Genomic DNA, 24,655 nt, shown 5'->3' with positions numbered 1-24,655 from the left:
AGTAATGATGTAATATATGGTGATTAACATAACATAATTAAAAAATACTAAAAAAAAGAAAGAAACTGAAAGTATTAAATTCAAAAAACAATTATAAAAACAAAAAAAAAAAAAAATAAAAAAAAACAAAAACAAAAAAAAAAAAAAATAAACACCCTTTCTCAAATTGCCCCTGTAAGCCTTCCCTCTGCAGCATATGATATCAACCATTCATCCAGTTGCTTAGGCCAGATACTTTGAGTTCTCACTCTTCTTCTCTTTATACTCTTAGTTCACTGCAGTAGGACATCTTATTCTACTTCTAAAATATATTCTGGATCTTAAAGTGACCCGCCATTTCCATGGTTATAACCGTAGTACAAGCCCTAACATCTCTTGCCTGAGCTACCTGAATAACCTCATTGGTTTTCATCTTTCCACTCTTGTCTTCCTGTAGTCTCTCTTCCATATGTGGAAGTCAGAGTCATTGGAAATACAGATTACAGCATGTTGATCTTCTGCTTAAAACTCAGAAAAACCTTCCCTTCCCACTATACACCAAATAAAATTCACATGCCTTACTGTGGCTTACAAGGCTCTGACTTCTACTTTTTCTTCTCATTCTTTACACTGGCTTTCTTTCTGTCTCTTGAACACTTGAAGCTTGTTCTTTTCCAGCCTTAGCATTTGCTTTTCTTTTTGTTTGGAAATCTGTTTCCCTAAATTTCTTGGTTAGCGTCTCCTTATATAGTTGACCCATTGTTACCTGCTGAGAAAGCCCTTTCTTAACTATCATAGTTAAACAACTTGCCCTCACTTCTCTACTCCATAACTTGTAATCCTGTCTTTTTTCGTGGCATTTATAAGTACTGAAATTGTTTTGTTTGTCGTCTTTTTTCCCCTCACTGTGTATAAGCTGTTTAAGGGCAAGAACTCTTGCTTGTTCACTGACATATCTCTAGTTTCTGCAGATAGTGCTTAGCATATAGTATATACTCAATAAATAATTATTGAATGAATGTAGATTGGGAGCAAATACTATTTAAAATGGCAAAGATGAGAGAGAATGATCTTTATATCTGTTCTTATTTCCCTCCTTCCATTAGCCCTAAGACCCAAGTCGTTTAAGCCAACCAAATGACCTTGTTTTCCCACAGGAAATAAACAGAGGAGTAATTGGATCAGTCCTCAGCTGAGTTCCTGAACTAGTACATTCCTTTGTATTCCTTCCTGTATGAGTTCTAACAATTTTGGTGTGGAGTTTTATGGGTTTTCCATGTAGAGTATCATGTCGTCTGCAAAGAGTGAGAGTTTGACTTCTTTGCCAATTTGAATGCCTTTTATTTCTTTTTGTTGTCTGAATGCTGAGGCTAGGACTTCTAGTACTATGTTGAACAACATAGTGGTGAGAGTGGTGAGAGTGGACATCCCTGCCGTGTTCCTGACCTTAGGAGGAGAGCTCTCAGTTTTTCCTCATTGAGAATGATATTTGCTATCGGCTTTTTGTTTATGGCTTTTATGATATTGAGGTATGTTCCCTCTATCCCTATCCTGTGGAGAGTTTTAATCAAGAAAGGATTATGGAGTATTTTATTTTTATTTTTTTATTTAGTTTTATTTTTATTTATTACTGAGTATGCTTTAAATATTTTGTCATATGCTTTTTCTGCATTGAGGGGTTCATATGGTTCTTCTCCTTTCTTTTGTTAACGTGATGTATCATGTTGATTGATTTGCAGATGTTGAACCACCCTTACAACCTGGGAATAAATTCCCCTTGGTTGTGGTGAATAATCCTTTTAATCTACTGTTGGATCCTATTGGCTAGTATCTTGGTGAGAATTTTGGCCTCCATGTTCATCAGGGACGTTGGTCTATAATTCTCCTTTTTTGGTGGGGTCTTTGTCTGGCTTTGGGATCAAGGTAATGCTGGCCTCATGGATCGAGTTTGGAAGTTTTCCTTCCATTTCTATTTTTTGAAATAGCCTCAGAAGAATAGGTATTAGTTCTTCTTTAATTATTGGTAGAGTTCCCCTGGGAAGCCATCTGGCCCTGGACTCTTTGTTGAGAGGTTTTTGATTACTGCTTCAATTTCCTTGCTGGTTATGGGTCTGTTCAGGTTTTCTATTTCTTCCTTAAAACTGTATTTTCAAGATATGGTATTTACTTTGAATTGACACCATATTTTCTTCATTTTTTTTCTTCAGATTTTATTTATTTGAGAGAGTGAGCAAGTGAGCACAAACAGGGGGAGGGGCAGAGGGAGAGGAAGAGGCACACTCCTCGCTGAGCAGGGAGCCTGTTGTGGGTTGGATCCCAGGACCTTGAGACCATGACCTGAGCCGAAGGCCGCGGCTTAACCAATGAGCAACCCAGACGCCCCATATTTTCAGTACCTATGTGTGTTGTTTTATGTACTTCCAATGCATTGCTTTTGACTGCTGCATGGTGTGCCAGAATATTCATCCCCTGTATATGTTCTATAATGTTTTTTTTAAAGATGTAAATCATATACGATAAAATTTACCCCTTTAAAGTTTATAATCCAATGGTTTTTGTATATTCACAAAATTGAGCATCTATCATCACTAATTTTAGAATATTTCAGACACTACATTTTACTTGTTCATTCTTCCAGCAATGGATATCCAGATTGCTTACAACTTCTCAATATCACAGTGTGGTGATGAACATCTTTGTACATGACTGTTTTGTGAATTTTTCTGGGTGTGCACGTATAAAATTTGAGAAGATGGGTTTTTAGATCATGTACTTTCTGGTAAAAGGACAGAATGTCTTAGAATATGAGAAATACCATTATTCTAGTAGTTCATTTGGAGGTAGGAGAGAGTTTTGTCTTGTTCTTCCTTGTCTTGTGTTTCTATTTAAATAATTTGTTTAATCATCTTAGGGATTTTAGGGTTGGAGGTTGAACTTTGAAACTATTAGGGACTCTGCTATAAATGACTTGGAGTACTACTGCAAGGTCAGTTAGACCAAAGGAGAAAAGAGTGCAATTTCTCTCTGGGTATAGCTTATCATCATAACTAGTCTTCATAGAACTTTATTTTCTGTTTGCTTGAGAAAGATAATATAAAATATATATTAGAAAATTGAAAGAGACAAATGCAAAGGACAACTAATAAAAATAAGTAAATCTAAAAGAAGATGTGAAGCAGAATTTTACAAAAGAATATAAATGAAGGGAGACAAAGGAAAGCAGTATATAAGAAAGGAAAATGCAAGTTACAAAACAACCCATACAATAAGCATTTGGCTTTCATTGACCCTTGAAGGGGGCTGTAGCTCCTCTTTACTACTGGGTGGGCATGGTCTCTGCTGACACCCTGAGGTGGGGGTAGGGAAGCAGAAGCCTAGTTATCAGCCAGTGGGGATGAAGGTCTTGGTATTTGGTATTCTCTGACTGTACTTGGTATTGGTATTCTCTTGACTCTTCCTTATTGGGGGTGTTAGGGTACCCTGCTATAGCTTTGTGAGGGTGGTCATTTGGTCATTGCTGTTGGGGGTTGGGCCACAGGGTTGTTTTTTGTTTTTTATTTTTGTATTTTTTTTGTTTGTGTAAAAATCACAGTGTCTGGCATACAATGAAAAATTACCAGGCATGAAAAGAATTAGGGAAATGGCCAATAATGATGAGAGAAATCAGTCATTTGAAACCAACTCAGAAGTGATACCTATGATAGAATTAGTAGACAAGGACATCAAAACAGTAGTTTTTTTTTTTAAGATTGTGTATTTATTTATGTGACACAGTGAGAGAGATGGAGAGAGAGCACAAGCAGGGGGAGCGGCAGGCAGGCAGAGGGAGAGGGAGAAGCAGGCTCTCCACTGAGCAAAGAGCCTGATGTGGGGCTCAATCCCAGGACGCTAGGATCATGACCTGAGCTGAAGGCAGCCGCTTAACTGACTGAGCCACCCAGGTGTCCCCAGTAGTTATTATTGTATTCCAAATACTCAAGAAGCTAGGAGAAATACTGAACATGTTAAGCAGATATAGAAGGTATAAAAAAGATCCAAATTAAACTTCTAGAGAGGAAAGCTGTAACATCTGAGATGAAAAATACACAGGGTAGGATTAATGGCATGTCAGACCTTGCAGAAAAGATTAGTGAACCTGAAGGCATAACAATAGAAACTACCCAAAATGAAACACCAAGAGAAAATAAAAAATATGAACAGAGTATTAGTGATCTAACAGGACAACTCGAATTGGCCTGATATGCATGCAGAAGTCTCTGGGGGGAGGGGGTCAGTAAAAGCATTTGGAGAAATAATGAATGAAAATGTCTCAAACTTGATGAAAACTAGACCATCATATCTAAGAAGCTTAATGAGCCTCAAGCACCCTGGCCACAGGAAGGAAACTAACCATATTATAGTCATTTAACCCAGTGATAAAGAAAAAATCTTTAAAGCATCCAAAGAAAAGAGAAACATTTTATACTGAAGAACACAGATGATGACAGCAAATCTCTCATTGGGAATAATATAGACCAGAAGACAGTTAAGCAACATCTTTAAAGAACTGAAGAAAAGGAGCTGTCAACCTAGAGTTGTAGACCTAGAAAAATATTTTTGAAGATTTTATTTATTTATTATTTATTTATTTATTTGAGAGAAAGAGAGAGCGAGTGAGCAGGGGAAGGAGCAGAGGGAGAGAGACAAGCAGATTCTGTGCTGAGTGTGGAGCCCAGTGTGGGGCTCTATCTCAGGACCCTGACATCATGACCTGAGCCAGAATCAGCCGTCAGAGGCTTAACTGACTGAGCCATCCAGGCGCCCCTATAAAAATATTTTTAAAAAACAAAGATAAAGACTTTTTCAGACATACAGACCTGAAGGAATTCATCAGCAGACCTGTAGTAGAGGAAATGTTGAAGGTTGTGAAGAAGTATTCAGGAAAATGGTAACAGTTGGAATCTAGGTCTACACAAAGAAATGAAGATCACTGGAAATGGTAACTACATAGGTAAATATAAAAAAATACTTTTCTTATACATATATCTCTTTAAAATTATAATTGTGAAAATAATAGCAATGTAGTTTGTGAGGATTTATAGTATATGTAAAAGTAAAGTATAGCAACAGTAGTAAAAAATTCAAGAGGAAAGAATTAAAGTGTGATCTAAGGTTTTATGCTATTTGGGATATAATAATCCTCAATGTTTATGCCCCTAATAAGAAAGCTTCAAAATAAATAAAGCAAAAACTGACAGAACTGCAATGAGAAATACACAGATTCACAACTGTACTTGGAGCCTACAACATTCTTTTCTTAATAATTGATAGGCATGGTCAAAAGAAAATCATTAAGCTTTATAGAAGCCTTAAATAACACTATTAACTAACCTTGATATTTTCAGAATTCTCTATCCAACAACAGAATGTACATTATTTTCAAGTGCTATTAAGATTGACCATATTCTGGACTACAAAATAAGTTTCAAAGGATTCAAGTTATACAATTTGTTGTTGGGCCACGGTGTAATTAAATTTGAAACGAGTAGAAGATACTAGAAAATCCCCAAATATTTGGAAAGAAATGTACTTCAGAAGATGACAGAAGAGAAACTAGAAAGTGTTTTAATCTGAACAAAAAAGCAAACAACATATCAAAATTTGTGGTATATATTTACTGCCTACTGAGGGGATTTATAGCACTAAATGTCTGTTTAGAAAAAGAAGAAAGGTCTTGAATCAATGACTTCAGTTTCTACTTTAAGAAACTAGAAATAGAAGATCAGTTAAACCCAAAGAAAGCAGAAGTAAGGAAATAAATATTAGTTTTTTGGAAATAAGCGAAGAGAACTATGAAAACCAAAGAAAAAAATATACCCAAAGCTAGTTCTTTGAGGAAATGAATAAAATTGATAGATCTCTAGCCAGACTGATCAGAAAAAGAAGAGAGAAGTACAATTATTAATATCAGGGATGAGAGAATGATATCAATATACAATATACAGGTATTATAAGTACAATAATCATTGATATTTTCAACAAGGTTTAAGTCCATATATTTGACAACTTAGATGAAATGGTTACATTTCTTGAAAGATACAAACCACCAGAATTCACTCAAGAAGAAATAGATAACATGATCATCCTTGTTATTTATTAAAGAAATTGGATTCGTAGTTAAAAACCTTTTCCCAAAGAAAATACCGGACCTCGATAGCTTTGCTGGTGAGTCTACTAAAATATTTAAAGAAGAAATAATACCAGTTCTACTCAAACTATATCAGAGAGTTGAAGAGAAATGATAATCATTCAATGAGGCCAGCATAAATTTTTTTTTAGTTGAAGTGTAGTTGACATATATTAAATTAATTTCAACTATACTACATAGTAATTCAACATTATATAAATTATGAAATATTCAACCATGATAAATATATTACAGTTATTGGCTGTATTCTGTATGCTGTTTTTTCATCCCTGTGACTTATTTATTTTATAACTGGAATTTTGTAACTCTTAATTCTTCACCCATTTTGCCTGTCCCTTCCCTTTGGCAACCATCAATTTGTTTTCTATATTTATAAGTCTGTCTCTCTTTTTGTTGTTTTTGTTTGTTCATTTGTTTTGTTTTGGAGAGTCAACATATAAGTGAAATCGTTTGGTATTTGACTTTTTCTCTCTGGCTTATTTCACTTAGCATAATACCCTCTAGGTCCATATTGTCACAAATAGCAAAATTCCATTCTTTTTTATGGCTGAATAATATTCCATCATGTGTATATTCCACATCTCCTTTATCCACTTATCAATCAGTGGACATTTTAGTTGCTTCCATATCGTGACTATTGTAAATAACACTGTAATAGATACAGAGTGCACGTATCTTTTCAAACTGGTATTTTCATTTTCTTCTAAGAAATACTCAGAAGTGGAATTAATGGGTTGTATGGTGCTTCTGTTTTTACTTTCTCGAGGAACCTCCATACTATTTTTCAGGGTTGCTGCACTAATTTATAGTCCTACCAACACTACACAAGGGTTTCCTTTTTTCCACATCTTCGCCGAAATTGTTATTTCTTGTCTTTCTGATACGAGCCATTCTGACTAGTATGAGGTGAGACCTCATTGTGTTAAGGTTTGTATTTCCCTAATGATTAGTGATGTTGAACATCTTTTCATATGTCTGTTGGCCATCTGTATGTCTTTGGAGAAATGCCTATTCAGGTCCTCTGCACATTTTAAAATCAGATTATTATTGTTATTTTTTGATGTTGAGTTTTATGAGTTCATTATATATATGTTCATTATATATGTTGAATTACTATGTAGTGTAGTTGAAATTTGATGTTGAGTTTTATGAGTTCATTTATATATATATACTAATTATATATTATAATTATGTTAACCCCTTATTGGATATATCAATTGCAAGTATCTTCTCCTATTCAGTAGTGTTCCTTTTTGTTTTGCTGATGGTTTCCTTCACTGTGCAAAAGCTTTTTAGTTTGATATGATCCCAAGTGTTTATTTTGCTTTTGTGCCCTTTGCCTGAGTAGACAGATCCAGAAAAATATTGCTAAGGTTGATGTCCAAGAGATTACTGCCTATGTTTTCTTTTAGGAGTTTTATGGCTTCTGGTCTTACATTTAAGGTTTTAATCCATTTTGAGTTTATTTTTTATGGATAAGAAAGTGAGCCAGTTTCATTCTTTTGCATGTAGCTGTCCAGTTTACCCAGCACCATTTATGGAAGAAAATGTCTTTTACCCATTGTATATTCCTCTCTCCTTTGTCAAGGATTATTTAGTTCTGGGCTCTCAATTCTGTTCTGTTGATCTATGTGCCTCCTTTTGTGCCAGTACCATACACTTGTGATTACTATAGCTTTGTAGTATATCTTGAAATCTAGGATTATGATAAATCTTGCTTTATTCTTTTTGAGATCTCAGGACTGCTTTGGCTTTTTGGGGTCTTTTTTGGTTCCATAAAGATTTTAGGATTTTTGCTTCTAGTTATGTGAAAAACACTATTTATATTTTGATAGGGATTTCATTGAATCTGTGGATTGCTTTGGGTAGTATGGACATTATAATAGTATTAATTTTTCCAGTCCATGAGCATGGTATATTTTTTCATTTATTTGTGTTGCCTTCAATTTCTTTGATCAATGTATTATAGTTTCATAATACAAGTTTTTTACCTCTCTGGTTAAATTTATTCCTGGGTATTTCATTGTCTTTGATGCAATCATAAATAGGATTCTTTTCTTTATTTCTCTATTTGTAAACCATACATCTGATTATAAGGAGTTTATATTGAAAATACATATAAGGCACTCGTACAACCAGATATCAAAAAAAAAATACCTGATTAAAGTTTGGCAGAGGACTTGAATAGACACTATTCCAAGGAAGACATATAGTGGCCAACAGGTACCCAAAAATGCTCAGCATCCCTAATTGTCAGGGGAATGCAAATCAAAACCAGAGTTAGGTATCACCTCCCACCTGCTAGAAAGGCCATTATCAAGAAGACAAGAGATAAATTGATGATGATATGGAGAAAGGGAACAGTTTGTGCATTGTTGGTAGGATGTAAATTGGTACAACCACTGTGAAAAACAGATGGATCTTCCTCAAAAAATTAAAAACAGAGCTAACAAGTGGTCCAGCAATTGTACTTGTATGTATCTGAAGAAAAATGAATAATTATCTTGCAGATACATCTGCACTCCTGTGTTCATTGCAGCATTATTGGCCAGAGCCATGACATTTAAAGAACTTATGTGTCTCTCAATGAATGAATGGATAAGGAAAGTGTGGTGTCTATATAAATATGTATATATTTATATACATACACAGTGGAATATTATTCAGTCGTAAAAGAGAAAGAAATACTGCCATTTGGAATAACTGGGTCAGATATTCAGGGTGTTATTAAGTGAAATAAGTAAAAGAAAGATGAATACTTTATGATTTCCCTCATATGTGGAATCTAAAAAAGCAGATGATATGGAAACAGAGTAGAATGTTGGTTGCCATGAGTTGGGATGGGGTAGAGGAGATTGGAGAGATGCTGGTCAGTGGGTACAAATTAATAAATTTGGGGGATTTAATGTATAGCATTGTGATTATAGTTGACAATATTGTATTATATACTTCAGAGTTGCTAAGGTAGTAGATAGTAAGTGTTCTTACCATTAAAGAAAAGATAATTATGTTAGGTAATGGAGATGTTAACTAACCTTATTGTGGTAGTCATTTTGCAATATATACATGTATGAAGTCATCACATTGTACACCTTAAACTTAAAAAAATATTATATTTCTATTGTATCTCAATAAAGCTGGATAAAAAATAAATGTATAAGCATATTATGTAGATTTAGCATGATAACCCAGTTGAATAACTAAAATCATAAATAAAGTACATTTTGAGTAGCTAGTTGAACAGCACTAGAAGTATTCACGTTTATGTCATTTCCCTGATTTTGCTTGTTTTTCTCTCCCTCTATTTTATTTTATATTATTTTTACTCATGTGTGTGCTTATGGGTTGGGAGTTATCATTATCAGGGTCACTGCTATTGGGATGTATTGTATAGCCAAAATTAGTATAATGCAAAATATTCACTAATCCTTAAACAGCTCCATTAGGTTAAGATGTCATTGTCCTTACAGTCTCTAGATGGTGTCCTGTGTCGCAGACATTTGATACTTTGATGCGAGTTCAGTACAAATCACTGGAGAATGAAATTGCAGGTCTTTTACAAGATATGGCATTTCATGAAGCCCCTTAAAATTAATATTTATGAAAAAAAGAATCACTGAGAAGTATGGATGTGTCAGTTAACAGCTGAAGAGAGTTTTGAAATTTATTTTTTTAAATTCTGGTACCAATTAGACTATTTCCTCACTATTTACTCTAAAGGTTTGTCCTTGTTTTAAGTTGACCAAAATTCTCTTTGTGAGTTTTTGGTTTTAATTACTCTTAGATATTATGGACCTCCCAAAGTCCTTTTTAAAAATTTTTAATTAAATTAAGGGAAAAAACTACTTAGAATATGGCTTAGGAGCCTAAGGATAGAAAATGAAATCATCATTCCACCAGCCAGTATATTAGACTTAGTCCAGAGGGCTGAGATTGCTTTTTGAATAGTGTCCATGATACTGACAAGAATGAATTGTATGTTGAGTTATATTATGTGTGAATCAGGAACTAAAGTATAACATTTAGGCTGTTATTCTATGTATTACAGACTACTGTAAATAAGGGCAAAAGAAACAATACTGAGGCTGATTGTGAACTGAGGGACATACCTGTTCAGGGTCTGGAAGTAACTGTACAGATTAGTTAACCAAGGGTGCAATACTTGTAATGGCATATTACTTTTACAACATAGACTTTGGCAAACTAGCTAGTCCTGCACATAGCTAGAAAAACAGAAGTCTAGAATAGAGCACTATTGTATACCAGAAAATTCATGCATAGTCACCTTTATTATCTTTGAACCCAAACAAAAGCAGTATATACAGAGAATTTTGGAGAAACATGTAATCTTGAGCTCTGTAAGAGAAAACTCTGGTAACTAATTTGTTTAAAAAGGGACTGATTAAACACTAAATGAAATAATTTATATTGTAGTTTAAAAAATGTATTAAAGAAATTTTGTTTAATTTTAAGAGATTTTTATAAGCCAGATCGTTAAGAACACACTGCCCATTATTTTATTTAAAAGAATTCATAGTAATGCAAAAGCCTGTGACATTTTAATACCCTTTCAAAAAATTTTTAAATGAATGTATGTATGTATGTATGTTCATTTTATTGAAGTATAGTTGATACACAATGTTACATAGTTTTGGGCTTACCAACATAGTGATTCTGTAAGTCTATATAGGTTGTGCTATGCTAACCGCAAGTGTAGCTTCCATCTGTCACCTAATAAGGCTATTACAATACCATTGAATGTGTTCCCTATGCTGTGCCTTTTATCCCTGTTACTTATTCTTTCCATAACTTGAAGCCTGTATCTGCCACTTCCCCTTCACCCATTTTCCCCATCCTCTCTTCCTTCTGCTGACCAACAGTTGTTCTCTGTATCTGTGGGTCTGGTTCTGCTTGTTTGTTTTGTTTTTTAGGTTCCATGTATAAGTGAAATCATATGGAATGTGTCCTCTCTGACTTATACCTCCTTTTTTAAATTTTTATTTAAATTCAATTAATATGTAGTGTATTATTAGTTTCAGAGGTAGTGATCAGTGATTCATCAGTCTTACATAATACCCAGTGCTCATTACATCACATGCCCTCCTTAATGTCCATTACCCAGTTACCCCATTCCCCAACCCTCCTTCCCCGACTTACACCTTCTTAATAATTCTAGGTCACTTTAGTTTATAGATTTCTTTTTCTCTGCATTGGAAATGACTTTAGTGATTTTGCCCTATAAAGATTTCTGTCTCCATATTTCAAGTGGGACATTTTTAAGGTAAATTAAAGTGATTTTATTTGTCTTGAGAACTGTGGTTTATCCCTACCCTACCTCATTGCCAGTCCCCTCTTTATTTCAGTAAACACTTTTATAGTCACCTTCACTTTTATACTTATGCAACTGAACTCTGTTTACATTGAGTTTACTACCTTTGAGGTCTATAAATTGTGTAATTTAATGACTTAGCTGACATTGACTTTTCTGTTAATTTTTTAAATCTAGCTGATATTAGGTAAGGTAGATAGTTAAATTTAGAAATATTTTACTCTTCAGTAGAATACTCATGATTCAGGTTTTTTTGGGGGGGAATACTGTTTATAATTTTGCTTTCTAAAATAAAGTTTTTTGTACATAGCAATTGTAGTTTAATGTCACAAATGAAAAAGAAAAAGAGTAGAGCCTATAATATTTAAATTTATCATTGGGTTGGTCAGTTGGAATCACAATCTAAGATCATCTTTGGGAAACTTGTGGCATAGTCCTTAGAAACTCATTAAACATTAGATTTATTTATGTAGAATTTAGTTTATTTAATACAGCAAAATAAAATATCAATCTATTGTTTACTTTTCATTTATCTTATTAGAATACAGATTAAAGATAATTTTAGTTACTTTAGCAAGTCTGAAGATTAAAAATAGGTTTATAGGGTTGCCTGGGTGGCTCAGTTGTTAAGCATCTGCCTTCGGCTCAGGTCATGATCCCAGGGTCCTGGGATCGAGCCCCACATCAGGCTCCCTGCTCAGCGGGAAGCCTGCTTCTCCCTCTCCCTCAACCCCCTGCTTGTATTCCCTCTCTCACTGTCTCTCCCTCTGTCAAATAAGTAAATAAAATCTTTTTAAAAAATGGGTTTATACAATCACTTTTCAATTTTTACTATTGAGGAAAATCAGTTAAGATCCATTCTGTTACTGTTTTATAGTTTTGACCCACCTCTGGCCAATGATATATATATGACAGTAGCTGTTAATTTATGTGCTACAACTGCATGTATTGAAATAGTTTACAATGTAAAAGTACATGTTTCTACATCTAGAATTGGTATAATTCATCTGGATAATTATTAGCCTTTATAAACATACTTTTATTGTGCTTTAAGTCAGAGAACAGTGATATTGAAAGCCTAAGCTTTTCTAACATATGGCTTCAATTTGCATTTTAATCAGAATATGGAAGTCATTACTCTGACATCTGAAACTGAGGGTAGCAATAAAAAATTATCACTAACAGGACAGCAGACACAATTTATTTTGTGTTTATTACTGGGTGGCCTTCTTGAAACTTTCGTGAACTAATTGATTCCAGATATTAGAAAATTACAATTAAACTATGACATTTATTTTGGATGCATTTAAGTAGAACTGTCTTAATAGGACTGGTATAAATTAATGATTTATATCTTCTAAGATTTATAGCATATGTGCACAAACACATATATTATATGTATATGTATAAATGTTAGAGCCAAAAAGATTCATTTGAAAAATGCTAAATGGGTTAATTATAGTTAATATGTCTGAAATGGAATGTTGGTGAAAAAGAATTTCAGGTTTTATTCTAACTATTTTCCAGTCTTATTGTGGGGCTATATTATTTCTATAATAAAATAATTTGCAACATGAGATGATATTTAATTAATCTCTAAATTTTATTTTAACCTAAAATATGCAGTCATAGATGTTTAAAGCACTGTTCAATATATTATTCAAACTAACTTCTTTTTTTTTTTTAAGATTTTATTTACTTGAGAGAGAGAATGAGAGGGAGAGAACACATGAGGGGGGAGTGTCAGAGGGAGAAGCAGGCTCCCTGCTCCTGCTGAGCAGGAAGCCCAATGCGGGACTCAATCCTGGGACTCCAAGATCATGACCTGAGCTGAAGGCAGTTGCTTAGCCAACTGAGCCACCCAGGCGCCCCTGAAACTAACTTCTTAATGGAGAAAATACTTAAATGTACAGTGTTCTATGGTTCAGAACTTTATTTTTTGTCTTAATTTTTTTTGTATTAAATTTTTAAGATAATCTTAATTTATACACTTAGCAAATATATTTTCACTTCTCACATATTCCATATGTTGGGCTAAGTGTTGGGGAAAACAATGACTAATAAAACATAGTTCTTGTCCTTGAGAAACTCGAGGTACAATGAAGCATAAGTACTGGAAACTAGATACCTTACAGGGTGATATGGTAAATATTATGTTAGTGATGTGGAGAAGGATGGAACAATTGGCCAGGAAATATAAGGAAGGGTTTTACTGAGGATGCTGCATTTGAAGGATGAGTACAGATTTTCCCGATAGATAAGCAAGACAAAGGGAATTCTCAACAGAAGGGAGCATTGTGTACACAAAAAAGAAGATTAAAATTGGCCTGGTGTATTTAGTCATCCTTTGTTAATTTATTCATTCAACTTATATTTATTTTGCACCTATGTACCAGGCACTGTGTTGAGTGCTATGTATATCATAGTGAACCTTGACAGACATGCTTCTATCATAAAATTCAGTTTAGTGTGGAAGAATAAACAAGTAATTAAAATCATAATGGGTATTACAAAAAGGGAAGCGTAGGGTGTTATAACTGTGTATATAACAATGTTAAATACAGGAGAAACTTTTGGAATATCGAGGAGTGGTGTAAAATGGGACTGAATGGGGATTGGAGTCTAATTTTTTTTTTAAACATTTTATTTATTTATTTGACAGAGAGAGAGAGCGAGAGCAGGAACACAAGCAGGGGGAGTGGGAAGAGGGAGAAGCAGGACTCCTGCCGAGCAGGAGCCTGATGTGGGACTCGATCTCAGGACCCCTGAGATCATAACCTGAGCTGAAGACAGACGTTTAACGACTGAGCCACCCAGGTGCCCCTGGAGTCTAATTTTGAAGAATGTTATATACTGAGCATAGGAGTATACATATATCATATTAAAAAATTAACTGTAGAAATTCCACAGCATGATCGCACTTTCTATTTTATGACAAACATTCTGAAAGTTCTCTTATGGATGGGGATATAGTAGGGATAGATGGCCAGTTTAGACAGTTTTATTTATTTATTTATTTATTTATTTATTTAATTTATTTTTGATGCATTGCAGGAAGTTTTTATTCTATTTTTAAATTTTTTATTGTTATGTTAATCACCATATGTTCCATGATTCATTATTTGTGTATAACACCCAGTGCTACATGCAGAACGTGCTCTCTTTAATACCCATCACCAGGCTAACCCATCCCCCCACTCCCCTCTCCACTAGAACCCTCAGTTTGTTTTTCAGAGTACATTGTCTGTCATGGTTTGTCTCCCCCTCCGATTTCCCCCCCGTCATTCTTGCCCTCCTGCTCTCTTCTTCTCTCTTTTTTTTAACATATATTTATTATTTGTTTCAGAGGTACAGATCTTTGATTCAAAAGTCTTGCACAATTCACAGCACTCACCATAGCACACACCCTCCCCAATGTCTATCACCCAGCCACCCCATCCCTCCCATCCCCCACCACTGCAGCAACCCTCAGTTTGTTTCCTGAGATTAAGAATTCCTCATATCAGTGAGGTCATATGATACATGTCTTTCTCTGATTGACTTATTTCCCTCAGCATAACACACTCCAGTTCATCCACGTCATTGCAAATGGCAAGATCTCATTCCTTTTGATGGCTGCATAAAATTCCATTGTATATATATACCACTTCTTCTTTATCCATTCATCTGTCGATGGACATCTTGGCTCTTTCCACAGTTTGGCTATTGTGGACATTGCTGCTATAAACATCAGGGTGTGTGTACCCCTTCGGATCCCTCCATTTGTGTCTTTGGGGTAAATACCCAGTAGTGCAATTGCTGGATCGTATGGTAGCTCTATTTTCAACTTTTTGAGGATCCTCCATACTATTTTCCAGAGGGGCTGCACCAGCTTGCATTCCACCAACAGTGTAGCAGCGTTCCCCTTTTCCGCATCCCCGCCAACATCTGTCGTTTTCTGACTTGTTCATTTTAGCCATTCTCACTGGTGTGAGGTGGTATCTCATTGAGGTTTTGATTTGGATTTCCCTGATGCCCAGTGATGTTGAGCACTTTTTCATGTGTCTGCTGGCCATTTGGATATCTTCTTTGGAAAAATGTCTGTTCATGTCTTCTGCCCATTTCTTGATTGGATCATTTGTTCTTTGGGTGTTGAGTTTAAGAAGTTCTTTATAGATTTTGGATACTAGCCCTTTATCTGATACGTCATTTGCAGATATCTTCTCCCATTCTGTCGGTTGTCTTTGGTTTGTGGGACTGTTTCTTTTGCCGTGCAAAAGCTTTTTATCTTGAAGTCCCAAGAGTTCAATTTTGCCCTTGCTTCCCTTGCCTTTGGCGATGTGTCTAGGAAGAAGTTGCTGCGGCTGAGGTCGAAGAGGTTGCTGCCTGTGATCTCTTATAGGATTTTGATGGACTCCTGTCTCACATTTAGGTCTTTAAAACCATTTGGAGTCTATTTTTGTGTGTGGTGTCAGGAAACGGTCCAGTTTCATTCTTCTGCATGTGGCTGTCCAATTTTCCTAACACCATTTGTTGAAGAGACTGTCTTTTTTCCATTGAACATTCTTTCCTGCTTTGTCAAAGATGAGTTGACCATAGAGTTGAGGGTCCATTTCTGGGCTCTCTCTTCTGTTCCATTGATCGATATGTCTGTTTTTATGCCAGTACCATACTGTCTTGATGATGACAGCTTTGTAATAGAGCTGGAAGTCCGGAATTGTGATGCCTCCAGCTTTGCTTTTCTTTTTCAACATTCCTCTGGCTATTCGGGGTCTTTTCTGGTTCCATACAAATTTTAGGATTATTTGTTCCATTTCTTTGAAAAAAGTGGATGGTATTTTAATAGGGATTGCATTGTGTAGATTGCTCTAGGTAGCATTGGCATCTTCACAATCCTTGTTCTTCCAATCCATGAGCATGGAACGTTTTTCCATTTCTTTGTGTCTTCAATTTCTTTCATGAGTATTTTATAGTTTTCTGAGTACAGATCCTTTACCTCTTTAGTTAAATTTATTCCTAGGTATCTTATGGTTTTGGGTGCAATTGTAAATGGGATCGACTCCTTAATTTTTTTTCTCTTCTGTCTTGTTGTTGGTGTATAGGAATGCCACTGATTTCTGTGCATTGATTTTATATCCTGCCACTTTACCGAATTCCTGTATGAGTTCTAGCAGTTTTGGGGTGGAGTCTTTTGGGTTTTCCACATACAGTATCATATCATCTGCAGAGAGTGAGAGTTTGACTTCTTCTTTGCCGATTTGGATGCCTTGGATTTCTTTTTGTTGTCTGATTGCTGAGGCTAGGAATTCTAGTACTGTGTTGAATAGCTGTGGTGATAGTGGACATCCCTGCCACATTCCTGACCTTAGGGGGAAAGCTCTCAGTTTTTCCCCATTGAGAATGATATTCGCTGTGGGTTTTTCATAGATGGCTTTTATGATATTGAGGTATGTACCCTCTATCCCTATCCGCTGAAGAGTTTTATCAAGAAAGGATGCTGTACTTTGTCAAATGCTTTTTCTGCATCTGTTGAGAGGATCATATGATTCTTGTTCTTTCTTTTGTTAATGTATTGTATCACGTTGATTGATTTGCGGATGTTGAACCAAACTTGCAGCCCAGGAATAAATCCCACTTGTTGTGGTGAAGAATCCTTTTAATGTACTGTTGGATTCTATTGGCTAGTATTTTGGTAAGAAATTTTGCATATCCTTTCATCAAGGATATTGGTCTGTAATTCTCCTTTTTGATGGGGTTATTGTCTGGTTTTGGGATCAAGGTAATGGTGGCCTCATAAAATGAGTTTGGAAGTTTTCGTTCCATTTCTATTTTTTGAAACAGTTTCAGAAGAATAGGTATTAATTCTTCTTTAAATGTTTGGTAGAATTCCCCTGGGAAGCCATCTGGTCCTGGGCTTTTGTTGGGAGATTTTTGATGACTGCTTCAATTTCCTTAGTGGTTTTCTGTTTCTTCCTGGTTCAGTTTTGGTATTTGATACATCTCTAGGAATGCATCCATTTCTTCCAGGTTATCTAATTTGCTGGCATAGAGTTGCTCATAATATGTTCTTATAATTGTTTGTATTTCTTTGGTGTTTGTGATTCTCTCTTTCATTCATGATTTTATTTATTTGGGTCATTTCTCTTTTCTTTTGATCAGTCTGGCCAGGGGTTTATCAATCTTGTTAATTCTTTCAAAGAACCAGCTCCTAGTTTCGTTGATCCGTTCTACTGTTCTTCTGGTTTTTATTTCATTGATTTCTGCTCTGATCTTTATTATTTCTCTTCTGCTGGGTTTAGGCTTTATTTGCTGTTTTTTTGCCAGCTCCTTTAGGTGTAGGATTAGGTTGTGTATTTGAGACCTTTCTTGTTTCTTGAGAACGGCTTGCATTGCTATATACTTTCCTCTTTGGACTGCCTTTGTTGCATCCCAAAGATTTTGAACAGTTGTGTTTTCATTTTCATTGGTTTCCATGATTTTTTTAATTCTTCTTTAATTTCCTGATTGACCCATTCATTCTTTAGTAGGATGCTCTTTAGCCTCCATGTATTTGAGTTCTTTCCGACTTTCCTCTTGTGATTGAGTTCTAGTTTCAAAGCATTGTGGTCTTAAAGTATGCAGGGAATGATCCCAGTCTTTTGGTACCAGTTGAGACCTGATTTGTGACCTAGGATGTGATCTATTCTGGAGAATGTTCCTTGTGCACTAGAGAAGAATGTGCATTCTGTTGCTTGGGATGGAATGTTCTGAATATGTCTGTGAAGTCCATTTGGTCCAGTGTGTCATTTAAAGTCTTTATTTTCTTGTTGATCTTTTGCTTAGATGATCTGTCCATTTCAGTGAGGGGGCTGTTAAAGTCCCTCACTATTATTGTATCATTGTCGATGTGTTTCTTTGCTTTTGTTATTAATTGTCTTATATAATTGGCTGCTCCCATGTTAGGGGCATAGATATTTACAACTGTTAGGTCTTCTTGTTGGATAGACCCTTTCAGTAGGATATAGTGTCGTTCCTTATCTCTTATTATAGTCTTTGGTTTAAAATCTAATTTGTCTGATAGAAGGATTGCCACCCCCACTTTCTTTTGGTGTCCATTGGCATGGTAAATGGTTTTCCACCCCCTCACTTTCAATCTGAGGGTGTCTTTTGGTCTAAAATGAGTCTCTTGCAGACAGCATATCGATGGGTCTTGTTTTTTTTATCCAATCTGATAGCCTGTGTCTTTTGATTGGGGCATTTAGCCCATTTACATTCAGGGTAATTATTGAAAGATATGAATTTAGTGCCATTGTATTTCCTCTAAGGTGACTGTTACTGTATATTGTCTGTGTTTCTTTGTGGTCTGTGCTGCTTTTAGGCTCTCTCTTTGCTTAGAGGACCCCTTTCAATATTTCTTGGAGGGCCGGTTTCGTACTTGCAAATTCCTTTAGTTTTTGTTTGTTCTGGAAGCTTTTTGTCTCTCCTTCAATTTTCAGTGAGAGCCTAGCTTGCTATAGTATTCTTGGCTGCATATTTTTCTCATTTAGTGCTCTGAAGATATCATGCCAGTCCTTTCTGGCCTGCCAGGTCTCTAAGGATAGGTCTGTTGCCAGTCTAATGTTTCTACCTTTATAGGTTACATATCTCTTCTCCCAAGCTGCTTTCAAGATTTTCTCTTTGTCTGTGAGACTTGTAAGTTTTACTGTTAGATTTCAGGGTGTTAACCTATTTTTATTGATTTTGAGAGGGGTTCTCTGTGCCTCCTGGATTTTGATGCCTGTTTCCTTCCCCACATTAGGGAAGTTCTCTGCTATTATTTGCTCCAATATACCTTCTGCCCCTCTCTCTCTTTCTACTTCTTCTGGGATCCCAATTATTCTAATGTTGTTTCGTCTTATGGTATCGCTTATCTCTCGAATTCTGCCCTCGTGATCCTGTAGTTGTTTCTCCCTCTTTTTCTCAGCCTCTTTACTTTCCATCATTTGGTCTTCTATATCACTGATTCTCTCTTCTGCCTCATTTATCCTAGCAGTTAGTGCCCCCATTTTTGATTGCACCTCATCAATAGCCTTTTTGATTTCGACTTGGTTAGATTTTAGTTCTTTTATTTCTCCATAAAGGGTTTCTCTAATAACTTCCACGCTTTTTTCAAGCCCAGCTGGTATCTTTAAAGTCATGATTCTGAACTCTAGGTCCGGCATCGTACTAATGTCCGTATTGAGTAGGTCCCTGGCTGACGGTACTACCTCTTGTTCTTTTTGCTGAGGTGATTTGTTTCGTCTTGTCATTTTGTCCAGAGGAGAATAGATGAATGAGAGAACAAAATGCTAACAGGTTTACAACGTCCCCAGCAAATATACTGTATACAAATCCGAAAAGACCTGAAAGCAGGGGAAAAGAAAGGGAAAGAAAGAAAAAAGAAAGAGAAAAAAAAAAAACATAAAAACAAAAACAGAACAATACAAAAACAGAATGTGATCAAATATGATCAGGCTAGTGCATAGATCAGTGCCACACACTAGATTTTGGGCGTATTTTGGTCTGTTAGAAAAAAAGTGCCTCCTAAAATTTTAAAGGAAGAAAGACATATATGTACAAAATAAGGGTTGATACAATGAAGGGATAGAAGATGATTGTAAAGATGAAAATTATAAAAGATTTTATAAAAGGACTTGATAAGATAAGAAGTTGTTTGAAAAAAGAAAGAAGATTTAAAAAAAAATGGAGAGAATGTGATCAGGCAGGAGACTAGAACAGAGCCATACACTAGTGATTTAGGGTATATTTTTATCTGTTAGAAGAAACTGTACCTCAAAATTTTAAAGAGAGAACAACTTATATATATATGCCAAAAATAAGGGTAACTAGTATGAAGGGATAAAATATGACTCTAAAAATGAAAAATAAAAAATGTTTTTTTTTTAAAAGAGATTGATAAGATGTTGGTTGAAAAAGGGAAAAAGAAAAAGAAAAAACAGTTAACAAAAATTAACTTTGATGAACTAAGGAATCATGGTAAAAAAAAGCCATGAATTCTATGTGCAGTATTCCCCTAGTGCTGGAGTTCTCCTGTTCTCCTTGATCGGTAAACTTGGTCTTGGCTTGCTGGCTGTTCATGATGATCTTCTGGGGGAGGGGCCTGTTGCTGTGGTTTCCAAATGTCTTTGCTGGAGGCAGAATTGCCCCGCCCTTGTCAGTCCGGGCTAAGCAAGCTGCTCGGGTTTGATCTCAGGAGCTTTTGTTCCCTGCAAGCTCTCCGTACAGCCTTGGAGGACCAGGGCAAAAATGGTGGCCTCCCAATCTCCACCCGGAGGAGCTGAGAACTCGGGGCCCCGCTCCTCAGTGCGCCCCCAGAGAAAAGCAGTCACTCCCTTGTCCCCGGTCTCCGGCCGCACTCTGTGTTCACCCGGCCTGTGAGCAAGCGTTTGTATTTGTGGCACCCAACCCCGTGTGGAGTCTCCAAACTCAGCAGATTCCTGCGGTGCGTTCCCGCGCCGCTCCTCCCCGGGAAGGAAGGGGAGTCTCCCCGGATCTGCCGACTGTTGGGTCCCTGCTGCAGGAGCAGTGGCCCGACTGGGCCGCGGAACACAGTTTATGGCAACGACAAGCTGAGAGCCCGCGCCTCAGCTCCGTCTCTGCAGCTGGCTTCCCCGCTCCGATACCTGGGAGCTCTGGCGCACTCAGGCTCCCTCGGTCTTTCTGTGACCCCAAGGGTCCTGAGACCCCACTGTCCCACGAGGATTCCACCCCCGCTTAGCCACTGCAGCGACGTCCCTCAGCGGAGCCGACTTCTAAAAGGTCCGATTTTGTGCTCCGCGGCTCTAGCGCTTGCCAGAAGCGGCCGACGGAGGCCCCTCCCCCCGCCGTCTATCCTCCCGAATATCGCCTCGGATTCACTTCTCCGCACGTCCTACCTTCCAGTAAGTGGTCGCTTCTCTGTTCAGAGTTGTTGCTACTCTCCTCTTTGATCTCCTGTTGAGTTCATAGGTGTTCAGAATGGTTTGATCCCTATTCAGCTGAATTCCTGAGACCAGACGAAATCTAGGTCTCCTACTCCTCCGCCATCTTGCTCCCTCAACAAAGAGTTTTACTTAGAATTAGTATTTAGGCTGGAAAGAGAAGCCTAGGGTATGTCAACCTATGTCTGAATTTTTAAGTCATTTTTTCAATTCCATTTGATACTGTTTTAAGAGACCTACTGGATGTTTTCTGCCTATCTTGTGATGCATAATAAAGCAAATTAATAGTCTTATTCTATATTCTTCCATGATACCCAGCTTCTCCATAATAACAACTAATGTCTTTTAACTTATTGCACAAAATCAAACATATCAGACTATTCTTTACTGGCGCCTTTGTGTTTTGCCAGTCTTTTGCCAGTCCTGATTTATATTAAAACTTTAAACCATTTCTTTTTGATGATAAAAATCCCTAGATTTTTTTGTTTGTTCACTTAGGTCTTTAATCTTTCCAGCTACTACTTAGTCATCTCTCACTGGTACAGATTTGTTTTAGAATTTTACTACTTGTGTCTCAGGCATTAATGTTTAAGGTCAGGGATTAGCAAACTTTGCATATGGAGTCAGATAGTAAATATTTCTGGCTTTGTGGACCATATTATCTATGTAGTAACTCTTTAGTTTTGCCAATATAGGACAAAAGCAGCCATAGATAATATGTAAACAAATATATGTGCTAGTACTCTCTAATAAAACTTATTTAAGGACACTGAAATCTCAATTTTTACAGTTTTCACGTGTTAGGAAATGCTATTCTTTTGATGAAAAACTCCCAATTTTAATTAGTTTCTTCAGGCTGCTGTAACAAATTACCACAAACTGAATGGCTTAAGACAATAGTTTTCACACAGTTCTGGAGACTAGAAACTTGAAATTAAGGTGTTGGAAGACTCTGAAGTCTCTGCGGAAGAATCCTTCCTTATCTCTTCCAGCTTCAGGAGGTTCCTGGTAATTCTTGGCACACCTTGCCTTAACTGAGTCATTTCAGTCTCTGCCTCCATTGTCAAATGGCTTTCTCCCCTGTATGTGTGTTTCTGTTTCCAGTCTCTGTTTCCTTTCTCTTATAGCCCAGTAGGCATTGGATTTGGTGCTCACCCTAATCCAATATGACATGACTTTGATTATATTTGCAGTGGCCCTCCCTCAAAATAAGGTCACATTCACAGGTACAAGTGCTTATGATTTCAACATATTTTTTTGTGGGGCAATATTCAGACCATGTCTCTATTTAAAACATGAAAACCATTCTTAGCTCGTGGGGCATACAAAACAGGTGGTACGGTGGATTTGGCACCTGGCTATATTTGCTAACCTCTGCTCTAGCCAGAGTTGGCTTTTCATTTATTCTCTGATTGAACATATTATTCTTATTGGATAACAAGGTGAAAATTAACATTCATTGAGTTCCTACTATCTCCCAGACATTTTGCTGAGTGTTTTGACATCCTTTATCTTGTCTGATCTTCAGACAACACTGTAAAGCAGATGTGAACGTTGTTCAATTACTTATTCATGCTCACAATGCATAGGTAGCAAATAGCCTGGGATTTGAATCTGCACCTGAAAGTGAGTGACACTAATATTTTTTTCTTCCTGCGCTACTCCTTGGAATAGATCCCAAATCCTTAATCTACTTTAGCTCTTCACTAAGATGATTGCACATCCACAGTGTTTCATATATATCTATTACATTTGCTTTGATAACTGAAAACAATTCAGTTAGCTTAAGACAAAAATAGGGATTAAGGGAAAGATATTGAGATTGCTCACAGAATTTAGGGAAATGCTAAACAATCAAGTTTCAGGAAAGACGAATCAGGACAGCTACAGAGAACTCAGCAGTGGCCCCCCCCCCCTTTTTTTTTTAAGATTTTATTTCTTTATTTGACAGAGAGAGAGACAGAGAGGGAACACAAGCAGGGGGAGTGGGAGAGGAAGAAGCAGGCTCCCCACTGAGCAAGGAGCCCAATGAAGGACTCGATCCCAGGACTCTGGAATCATGACCTGAGCCAAAGGCAGACACTTAATGACTGAGCCACCTGGGTGTCCCAGTGGACCCTTTTTTTTTTAAATGTGACACTATCACTATGGTGATTCAGCTCCAACGCCCCACCTCTCCCCTTTCCCCTTTGCCTTTACCCTGAAATCTTTTTGGGGTGAATCTGATTGGCCTAGTTTGGGCATAGTGTATCTGATCCTGGATCAAATGACCATAGCAAGGTGGTGGATTTTGTCTGTTTTATCAGTGACATTTTTTGTATCATACTCATTCACGGGGCTCCTTTGTGGTATAGAGGGTCAAATAGAATAATCCCCATGTAATACATGTTACGTGTCATTGTTATTTCTTGATTATGTACCTAAGACAGTGACACATCTCAGTTTAGAAATCTTTCCTCTATAACAGGTTATAGTCTCCTGTGTTCTCCTATGGAACTTAGTTTGTGATTCTGTAGTAGCAGTGTCTTTTCCTTGCACACTCCCTCCCTTCTTTTCTGTCTTCTTTCTTTCTTCCCTCCTTTCTCCATTTCTCTTCTGCTTCTCTTCTCTGTTATTACCCTGGTAAGCTTTTCCAGAGCTGAGACTTTCTTTTAGTCATATTTGTATTCTAATGAGCCAGATCTTGAGACCATCTTTTAAAAGAGTATTCAGGGAGAGTGAACAGAAAATAAATAAGGTCCCTAGATGGGAGCAACCTTGGTACGTTTGCTTTGTAGCCCAGATGACTGTTAAGGCTGGACAGAATGATATGAACTGAGTTTGGAAAAGTAGGCAAAGGACAGGTCATTTTTAAGTCCTTGTTTTCATTTTATGTTTAATGGAAAGCCATTGAAGACTTTTATACAAAAGTGTCATCTGATGATTTGCCTTTTCAAACAGTTATTCTAGCTTATTTGGGAAGAAGTAATTGTAGGGGAGATGGGCAACAGTATTGGAAGCATTGGGGCCAGTTCTCAGGCTATCATAGCAGATTTTAAGAGCTCCAGAAAATTTATATGTCATGTAATATTGATTTGATTAAACTTTTACAGTTTATTTTAGTATTGCCTCTAAGATTTCTACTAATTTGTTTTACTCTTTTACCAAAGTAAAATTTGTAGTAAGCATATAACATATACCTTCTCTCTCAGGGCTGTTCTTACCTGCCCTGTCTCTTTGATTGGTTGTTTTCAGTAAAGCTAT

The 24,655-nt window shown here is 36.6% G+C and overlaps 1 protein-coding gene across 2 annotated transcripts in view; it reads left to right on the top strand.

Annotated features, from left to right (window-relative positions):
• TMEM135 (transmembrane protein 135) overlaps nucleotides 1-24,655 on the top strand; it is a 279,591-nt gene that overhangs the window by 60,478 nt on the left and 194,458 nt on the right. The window lies entirely within an intron of this gene.

Source organism: Zalophus californianus, chromosome 11 (assembly GCF_009762305.2).
Source record: "Zalophus californianus isolate mZalCal1 chromosome 11, mZalCal1.pri.v2, whole genome shotgun sequence".
Taxonomy (NCBI): Eukaryota; Metazoa; Chordata; class Mammalia; order Carnivora; family Otariidae; genus Zalophus; species Zalophus californianus.
This window is presented reverse-complemented; position numbering and strand designations above follow the sequence as displayed.